This window comes from Vombatus ursinus, unplaced genomic scaffold (assembly GCF_900497805.2).
Source record: "Vombatus ursinus unplaced genomic scaffold, bare-nosed wombat genome assembly UNPS02014816.1, whole genome shotgun sequence".
Lineage (NCBI taxonomy): Eukaryota > Metazoa > Chordata > Mammalia > Diprotodontia > Vombatidae > Vombatus > Vombatus ursinus.
Window position 1 is genome coordinate 3,744,070 of NW_020954594.1, and position 8,952 is coordinate 3,753,021.

At 39.9% G+C, this 8,952-nt stretch overlaps 1 protein-coding gene across 3 annotated transcripts in view; it reads right to left on the reverse strand.

Annotated features, from left to right (window-relative positions):
- The window catches only part of TBCEL (tubulin folding cofactor E like), a 54,146-nt gene extending 51,592 nt beyond the window's left edge, over positions 1-2,554 (reverse strand). The window contains exon 1 of one of the 3 annotated variants that reach the window (XM_027835608.1): positions 2,493-2,554. The gene's annotated coding sequence lies outside the window, so the exon portion shown is untranslated. Of the gene's footprint in view, positions 1-2,336; positions 2,401-2,492 lie in introns of those variants that run through there. The other 2 variants (XM_027835603.1, XM_027835604.1) reach the window with 2 other exon arrangements.
- Between the last annotated feature and the right edge of the window lie 6,398 nt (positions 2,555-8,952).

Here is an 8,952-nt window from a genome sequence, read left to right on the forward strand (position 1 = left end):
GACTTCCTCAAAGTGCTACTAACTCAGTGACCAAGCAAATAACATATATTACAAATGGTAAATATCAGACCCTTGTCCTAATCCCTAGGTTATAAATATGCCATGTGATAATTACTGGAATAAAAATGAATTTGGTTGCTAGTTCTCTTGAGATTATTTTTAAACAGTAGAAAAACTAATCAGTCTATTATTGTAATACTGGACCACTGCAAAAACCTTGTTTAAATTACAATGTAGCGATAAAAGCACTAAGTGAAACAAGGTCTCTCACATTTCTCAGAAAACAGTAAAGGCCAAAGATTTAATGCATAAACTTTTCACATGATGAGTCTCAAGAATTTCAACAACAGACAAAATCCAAGTTAACAACTGAAATATTAACACAAAGGCATGTTCTTTAGAAACATCAAATATAATGCACTGATTTCAAAAAACAAACATTTATATATATATAAATAATATATAAATATATATATAAATATAAATAAAGATATATATATATATCTTTAGAAACATCAAATATAATGCATTGATCTCAAAAGCAACAAACATTTATTAAACACCTACTCTGCACATACAGTACTGTGCTAGGTCTTGGGGGTTAAAATGCAGGTACAGTGCTTAGGTAGCTAGAACAGGGTCCCTGCCCTTAAGGAGCTTACACTCTAGTAAAGGGCCAACACAAATAATATAATTCAATGGATCTATGATTTCATTCGTGTGGCACTATCCCTTTCCATTGCTGCAGATCACAAACCATCCAGAATATAATACGTGATATCACATGGTATCAAGAGATAACACATATAGATGGAACTTGAAGATTTGCAACATAATTTACATATATTATCTCATTTGATCCTCACAACAACCCTGTGAGGTAGGTGGTTGGGGTATTATTACTCCCATTTGATAGAGGAGGGAGCTGAAGCCAAAAGTGGTTCCTTGTTTACAATCACACACACAGTGGAGTAGAATTCAAACCTGGGTCTCTCCTGGAACCAAATCTGGGGCTCTTTCTTTTATTATCACGCTACCTCGCTAACAAAATGCTATCTAAATCTTGAAGAAGACTGTGGCCAACCAGCTAAATCAGGAAAGGCTTCAAGAAGGCAGCACATGGATATATGGGTTTTAAAATATGAAATGCAACATATTTATAACACTTTTAAGATGTAATTGTGTGTGTTGTACAGAATTAATCAATTAGATTTCTCCCCCTTTTTTTCTCTAGGAGCTAATTATTAACAAAGGACTAAAGGCTGGAGTTGGACCCTACTCTGATTTTCAGTTAAAATGGTACAAAAGGCACTCAGTTTCCTTGGGGACTGATTCCAGCACATTTTCTGTACTTGGATGCCTGAGGCAAAAATTCATCTTCACCATCCAATCCAAATCTACCTACAGGAATCAATAAAAAAACAAACAACCATATAACATGCTTACAAAAACAGAGGACGTGTCCTTAGAGAACACATGATCATCTATTAAAAGGTAGAAGGCTACTTAATGCCAACCCCTTCTTTCACAGATAAGGAAACTGAGGCCCAGGGATGTGAGGTGCCTTGCTCAGGGTCATACAGGTATTTAGCTGAGTTGGGATTCAAATTCTGGTGGTGTCTCCAAATCCTGAGCAGAGCTCTCACATTTAAACCTGAAAGGAAAGCTCCTAGCTTCAGCAGAAGCCATTCACGTTCCCAACAACTTAGCAATGTTTACTATGAGACATTCCCTTCTACACTCACTGTACAACCTTTCTACCCAACTTTATGTACTAAAGCTTCTAAGGAGTCACTGTTTCCTAGAAGATGACAGCATCAAAGTCCTTATCTTCACTAGAACTTACTCACAAATGACCCCGAAACAAATTATTTCCCATTCCCGATAGGAGCTTCTTTTACAGGCTGTATTTCAAAAATGATAACAACACCTAAGCCCCTTTATTCCAGCAGTCTTTGGAGAGGGCCTCTAACCTATCCTTCCAGCTGACCCCAACGTAAGGGTACCAGTTTGCCTTGCAAATCTAAGGGAAAGCTCCCGCACAAAAGCCCCCCCCCAAATACTCTCAGTGTCCCGGGGGTGGGGGCAGAAGTCCCACTTCCCAGAAGCCCCTGGTACAGACACCTCCCCCTCCCTTCCGTCTGGCCCCCATTTTTCTAGCAGTCCCATCACAAGACTCAGATACTTCTTCTTCCGGCAGCCCCCCACTCCCATTCTCCCAGAGGCCCTCGGGGCAGGCCCTCCCTCTCTCCCCCACAGTCCTCACCCCGCCCCCAGCCCCGGAGGGGGGCGCCCCGGGCCCAGGTCTGCCTGCAGGCCCGCCGGCCTCCACTCACCCCTTAGCCCGGGAGGCGGAGGAGCTCCTGCTGCCGCTCCTCCTCCTGCCGCTCCTCCTCCTCCTCCTCCTCCTCCCCCCCACCTCCGCCCTCCTCCCGGCCAAGGTTCGGCCTCGTGCCCGGTCCCTGCCGGGCCCCACAGAGGCTCCGCTTCACCTAGTCCCCCACTCCAGCCGCCGGAGCCCAGTGTCCTGCATTGACCCGGAAGCAGCTTCCGCCGCCCGAAAACAACACGTGACCTCGACTCACGTGTCACGTCCGCTGCGTGAGCGAGGGGCGGGGGGCGGGGAGGAGGAGTGAGGAGAAGGGACTCTGGAGGGAAAGAAGCGGGCAGGGCGTGGGTGAGGGAGAGCTTGACGCGGCGGGAGGGAAGTGGGGGAGATGAAGAAGGAGGAGGAGGGAAAGGGAAGGAGGACTTAGGCATGGAAAGGAATGTTGAGGGAGAGTGATGTAACCGCCTCCAGTTGCCATGGTGACGGAAGCTTTACAAGCACTTGTCTCAGCCAGAGCCAAGCCTTGAGCGTACCAGGAGTCAGGGACCCCCAACCTACCCTTTGAATTTTGTGTAGGGGCGTCGTCAGGTGGGATGGAGTTCGGGAAAAATTATAGCATCTTAAAATCGGAGAGAACCGAAAAGTCACGTGAGAGGAGACAGAGCTCAGAATGTGTTTAAATACTGTCTCTTCCATTTGTGTTGTGACCTTTGGGCAAGTGTGCTCCTCCTGCTGACCTCCGTGGTTTCTTTTAATTCCCAACTAAAAATCCCACCTTCTGCCAGAAGCCTCCCCCCCCCCCCCCGCAATTCCAGTGCTCTCCCTCTTTTAATTATCGTCTATTTTGTATATAACTTGCTTAGTATATATGTATTTGCCTATTGCCTCCTCCGTTAGAGTGTAAACTCCTTGAGAGCAGGGACTGTCTTTTGCTTCTTTTTGTATCCTCAGTGTTTAGCACAGTGCCTGGCACAGAGTAGGCGCTTCATAAATGTTTATTGAATTGAAGGCATTGTACTAGATGACCTCTGGGGGCCCTGACGACTCAGAAAAATCCCGTAATGGATCAAGTTGTGGTTCACAGATAGTACAGCATTCCTCAACATTTATGTTTTATGTTTTGGATTAGTTATATACTTACTGATTTATATTTTGTAATGTGTCATGTATGTCAGTGTACTTGCATTATTTTTCTGTCTTCTTATTTGGTCTCTCCTTGCCTCCCCCCATTAGATTATAATTAGAATTATCTTTAAATATTGAAGGACTGTCACAGGATCATAGATTTAAAGCTGGAAGGAATCTTAATATTAATATCTAGCAATTATATAGTGCTTTTGCTTTCAAATATTATTTTATCCTCACAACAACTCAGGAAAGTAGATACTATTATTATCTCCATTTTAAAAGTGAGGAAACTCAAGTAGATAAGGGTTAAGTGACTTGCCTTGGGGTCCTACAGTTAAGTGAGTGTCCACAGTGGACTATAATCTCAGGTCTTCCTTATTCCAGGTTCAGCACTCTATTGTACCATTAACTCAAGTTCATCCCTTTCATTTTACAAATGAGGAAAATGAGTCCCAGAGAGGTTAAGTGACTTGCTCAGGGACATACATGTATGGAAGCAGAAGTAGATTGACTTTGGATTGCTCAAATGACAGAAATATGAACATTGGGTGGAAGTTACAGAAAAGTAGGTTTCTGTTCTATCTAAAGAATACCTTCTTCCAAATTCCTCTCCAAAAAGAAAGAATAACCAAAAGGAGAGAGGAATCACGTTCAGTAAGATGAATGAGGATCAAGAGAGGGCCAGGTCAAAATTGGCAGTGTTAATTGGGATCTCACTTAGGACAGATGGCTAGTTGTGCCAATGTAGTCGCCTTGAGAAGTAAAAAAGACAGTATGAGATAGTGAGAGAAAGTTTTTTTTTTTTTAAATAGCTTCCCAGCAATTAGAGCTGTCCAACAGTGTAATGGGCTTCTTCAAAAAGTACTGAGGTCTAGTTTAGTGAACAACTTCAAGCAGAGGCCAAATAATTATCTATAAAGAACATTACAGAAGGAATTTTTGCAGTGCATGAGAGCTTAGAGTAGAGGATTTCTAAAATCCTTTCTAAATTCAAAGTTCTCCAATTCTCTATGTCTCCCTCTCCCACACAATAATGTAATGTTGACTGGATTTAGGAGGGACCCAAGTTTGAATCTCAGCTTTGATGTTTGCTAGCCGGGTGACTATGAATGAGTTATGTAACTTTGAGCCTCTGTGTCTTCAACAAATAATATCCATTCCCATGAGGTTATTGGAGGAATAAAATGAGACCATTTATGTCAAGTACTTTTAAAATATTTTAAGTGCCAAAAAATGTTATATGGTGGCGTCATAATATCAAGGCTGATCATAGTTGTACTTTGGCCAATGGTTGACTATTCTTTGTCATGGGGTTCTTGTACTAGGGGATATTGCTCTTGGAACTCAGTTGCTTTTCCTCTGGTCAATAGGAGGTCATATACACATACACTTTGAGGGAAATAAGAGAAAGTTTAATCCAGGAAGGGCGTTTATGAATAGGTAATAAAATATAAGCAGGAATGCGACATATTTATATGGAATAAAATCACATAATTGTGAGTGTGTGTGCCTTGTTGAACCCAAATACCATCTCCTTTAAGTAACTTTCCCTGAGCACTCTATCAGAAGTGATGGCTTTCCAACCCACTGAATTCCCATAGACCTTGTCTGTATTACATGTGGGGCACATCAAATACTATCCCTTTTGAAGTTGTTTGTATGCATACTTTGTCTCTTCTAGTAGACTATGGACACCTGTAGGACAGAGATTGTGCTTTGTACCTCTTTTTATCTTTCACAACAGCTATAATAGTTCTCTGAAAAGAATTACAGTAATAGCTCACACTTATATAGTACTTACATACATTATCTTGTTTGAGCCTCACAAAAGTGCTATGAAATAAGTTATGCAAATGTTATTATCCTCATTTTACAGATGAGTAAGCTGAGACTCAGAAATTGTGTTTTCCCCAGTGTTAGTTGGCAAAGAACTGAGAGATATCCTTGTGTCTTTGCACTATGCCAAATCACCTTCTAACAAAGTAGGCATTCAGTAAATATTTGCTTAATGAACAAATAAATGACTATATGTCCTCCCTTCACTGTATCTAAACCTATGAACTTCTAAGTAACATTTAGCATGTGATACAACAGCCACTGTGCTTAATGTCAAGAACTTTCTTGAACAATATGCTTATTTTATGTTAAATATACCACAAAATAACTTTGAATATCAGATAACCAACAAAGGGACTATGTCCTTCATGTGGGTCAGAACTTTGCGTGTAGTTATCCGTTTCACATTTTGGGGTGGAGAGGTGAGTGGTAGTGGGGGAGGGTAATTAGAGGCATGTACCCCCGCAATCTGGAAAATCCACATAAAATTTTTTGGCCCTCCACTTGTACCAGAGAAGAAGTCTGAATTTTTTCTTTTTCTTTTATGGGGTGTTTACAATACCTTATTATAAAATTTGGGTTTATTTATGGTATTAAAAGATAAACTATATTATACAATAGTGTGCATATATTTTATACATTTCTGAGTTTCTAAAGTTTTTCTGTGTTGTCTGTGGCTTCCACAAAACTCCCCAAAAATTCCCATTTAATTTCTTATGCCATCCAATGATATATTGAAACTGTGATGGGGAAAGTTGGGATGTAGAAAGGATAACTGTATTTAATATTCTATCACTTTTAAAATTAGAAATGAAAAATGAAATTTTATATTTAATTTTAAATTATATGGAATAATTTCATAATCATGTGCTATAATAATTTTGTTGGAAGTAGAATTTTATTTTATGGTTTCTAGTGTTTTCCAATGAAATGCTCTTTCAGCCTGTATTGCTATCTTTTGGTCCTCTATAGTAGACCATGCTTCTGGAATAGAATCATGGTAGAATGGCCTCAAGTAATTGAATTAAGGTAAAAATGAAACATTTTGAAAAGTCTCAAAATTGCCACCTATGTTATCTCTCTTGAATTATTACTGGAAAGGATTTTGAATTTTTTTAACTAAATACAAAAAAAGTCTAGCACCAATGTATTTTTCAATAATAGTTAACTCACATTACTCAACTACCAAGGTTTCAAGGCCCTTTACTAAGTACTCTTATCTTATTTGCTAGACTCTGATTTGTTCTCTCTATTCCAGTAAAATAGCTAGGCTTGCCCCCAAACAGTCCTGGATTTTTTCTTTTTTGGTGTGCCTTTGTGCATGCTGTGTGCCCCACACAACAGTGCCTCTTTCTATATTCCATTTAACATTCAAAACCCTACTAAAAAAAACTGCCTTGTCTGACTAACTGCACTTGCCTGGATTATTTCATTCATTTCATTCCCATCATAAGATCCAATTCAAGATATATGCCCTCTACTGATGCTAGATCAATAGCTTCATGTGATAGAGTAAAAAGGATTGAAGTAGGAGTCACAACAATGTCAGTGAAAGGCCATCTAGTCCACACCTGAGCATGAATCCCCCTTGTACGATGCCCAACAAGTGATCACTAAGCCTCTGCTTGAAGACTTCCATTGAGGAAGAACCCTCTTCCCTCTCCAGACAATCCATTACATTTTTAATCTAATTTTCAAGAAGTTTTCCCTTTCATAAGCCTAAATTTGTCTTGCTTCTACTACTTACTTCCTGTGTGCTCTTGGGCAAATCACATAACTTCTGTCTGCCTCAGTCTTCTTAACTGCAAAACAGTGCTATTATGAAGGTTCAATTCACTCATTCAACAAACAAGTTATTGTGCATCTATTCTTTGCGTGGTTTCATATGGTTCAGTGAGATAATAGATGTGAATTCCCTTTGAAATTATTCACTAGTATGTTTAATTTGATCATGTACTTTGATTCAATGATCTTACTACTAATACTGTACCTTAATGATGTTACTATCAGGGAAAAAAAGGAGACCCATCCATAAAAAATATTCCTAATAGGTAGATATGAGTATAATCAGATGGATTCAGAACCAGCTGCACTCAAAAAATTGCCAATAATAGTTTTATGTCAACTTGGAAGGAAATTTCCAGTGGTGAATCTGATAGATCTGTACTTGACCTTGTGCTGTTTAACATTTTGTTAGTAATCTGGATAAAGGCATAGATGAAATGGTTATTACATTTGAAGATGACTAACCTAAGAGGGAGGCTAATGTTGGAGGAGACAATTGGGGGTCCAAAGTGAGCTTAAGGAGCTAAAATATAGGAGTGAATCTAGTAAAGGCTATCTTTTGATTTTGACATCTTTTTTTTTTTAATATCACCTACTTCATCTTCTTCCCCCTGAGAGAGCCAACACTTAGAACAAAAAATTAAAAAGTAGAAAAAAAGTTGAATAAAACTAACCAACACATCAACAAAGTCCAACATTCCATTCACTGTTTCATACCCATAATCTTCTACCTCTGGATAGAGGGACTGTATCTGTGATTTCATTAGTATAGAGAACTCCTGGGTGAAGTAACTCACTATGCCTATGCAGGTGGCATTTTCTCTCCAATTTAGAAACTGGAAAGTTGCCTAAGTGACATACCCACTAATCACACAGGCCTATATGTATCAGAGGTGAGACTTGAAACCAGGTCTTCTTGGATTTGAGGCCTGCTCTTTTTACACTAGACCATGCTGCCTCTTGAAACTTGGGGATATATGTATTATCTTACATTGGGTTCAAAGAATCAATTGCAAAAGTACAAAATAGGGAAGCATGGGTACAAAGTAGTTTGTCTGCAAAAGATCTGGGAGTCTTAACATACCACAAACTCAGTGTGAGTGGTAAAGTAGCAACTACCCCAATGATAGTCCCAGTTCTTCCAGTCCACCTCATAGAAGCTAGGCAGTTCCATTCCAGTGGTGCTTGCCACTTGCCTACAGACACCCACATGGTGATCAGAAAAATTGAATCTGAAAGGTAGCAGGAAAAGAAAGAATAAAAGCCAAATGTATGTGCTGTAGCATATGGTTTGTGTCATCGTGGGACATGCTCAAGTGCAACAGTGTAATGTGGAAATTAATAAAAGCCTTAATGCATTAAGAAATACCTAGTGACCAAGACCAAATAGGTGATAATGATGTTGTACTCTGTCCTGGTCAAGTCATATCTGGAGTGTTGTGTTTAATTCTGGGTGCCATATTTTTGAAAGGACAGTGATAAACTATAAAGTGTCCGAGAAGACTGATGATAGTGAATTACCTGTAAATCATACCATATGATAATTGCTTGGGGCATATGGGGTGTTCAGGAAGGACTAGCACCTCTGGTGTGAGAGCTTGCTAAGCCCTTTAGTGTCCACCTGTCATCCAACTCTCACTTGTGGCTCCAAAAAGCTGTAGCATGTGAAGAGGCCACACTCTGGCAAAACTGTCTTGGCAGAGGAATTAAACCAGTTTGAAGGTAACCAACCGGCTTCAAACCCATTTGCTATTTAGTAGGATGCCAACCCAGAATGGGCAGATGAGAACAATTTGTTCCAATGGCCACAAAGGTAGCTGAAACAGGTGCTGTGGAGCACTTAAAGTTTGGTCAGACATTGAAGATGCCAAGGT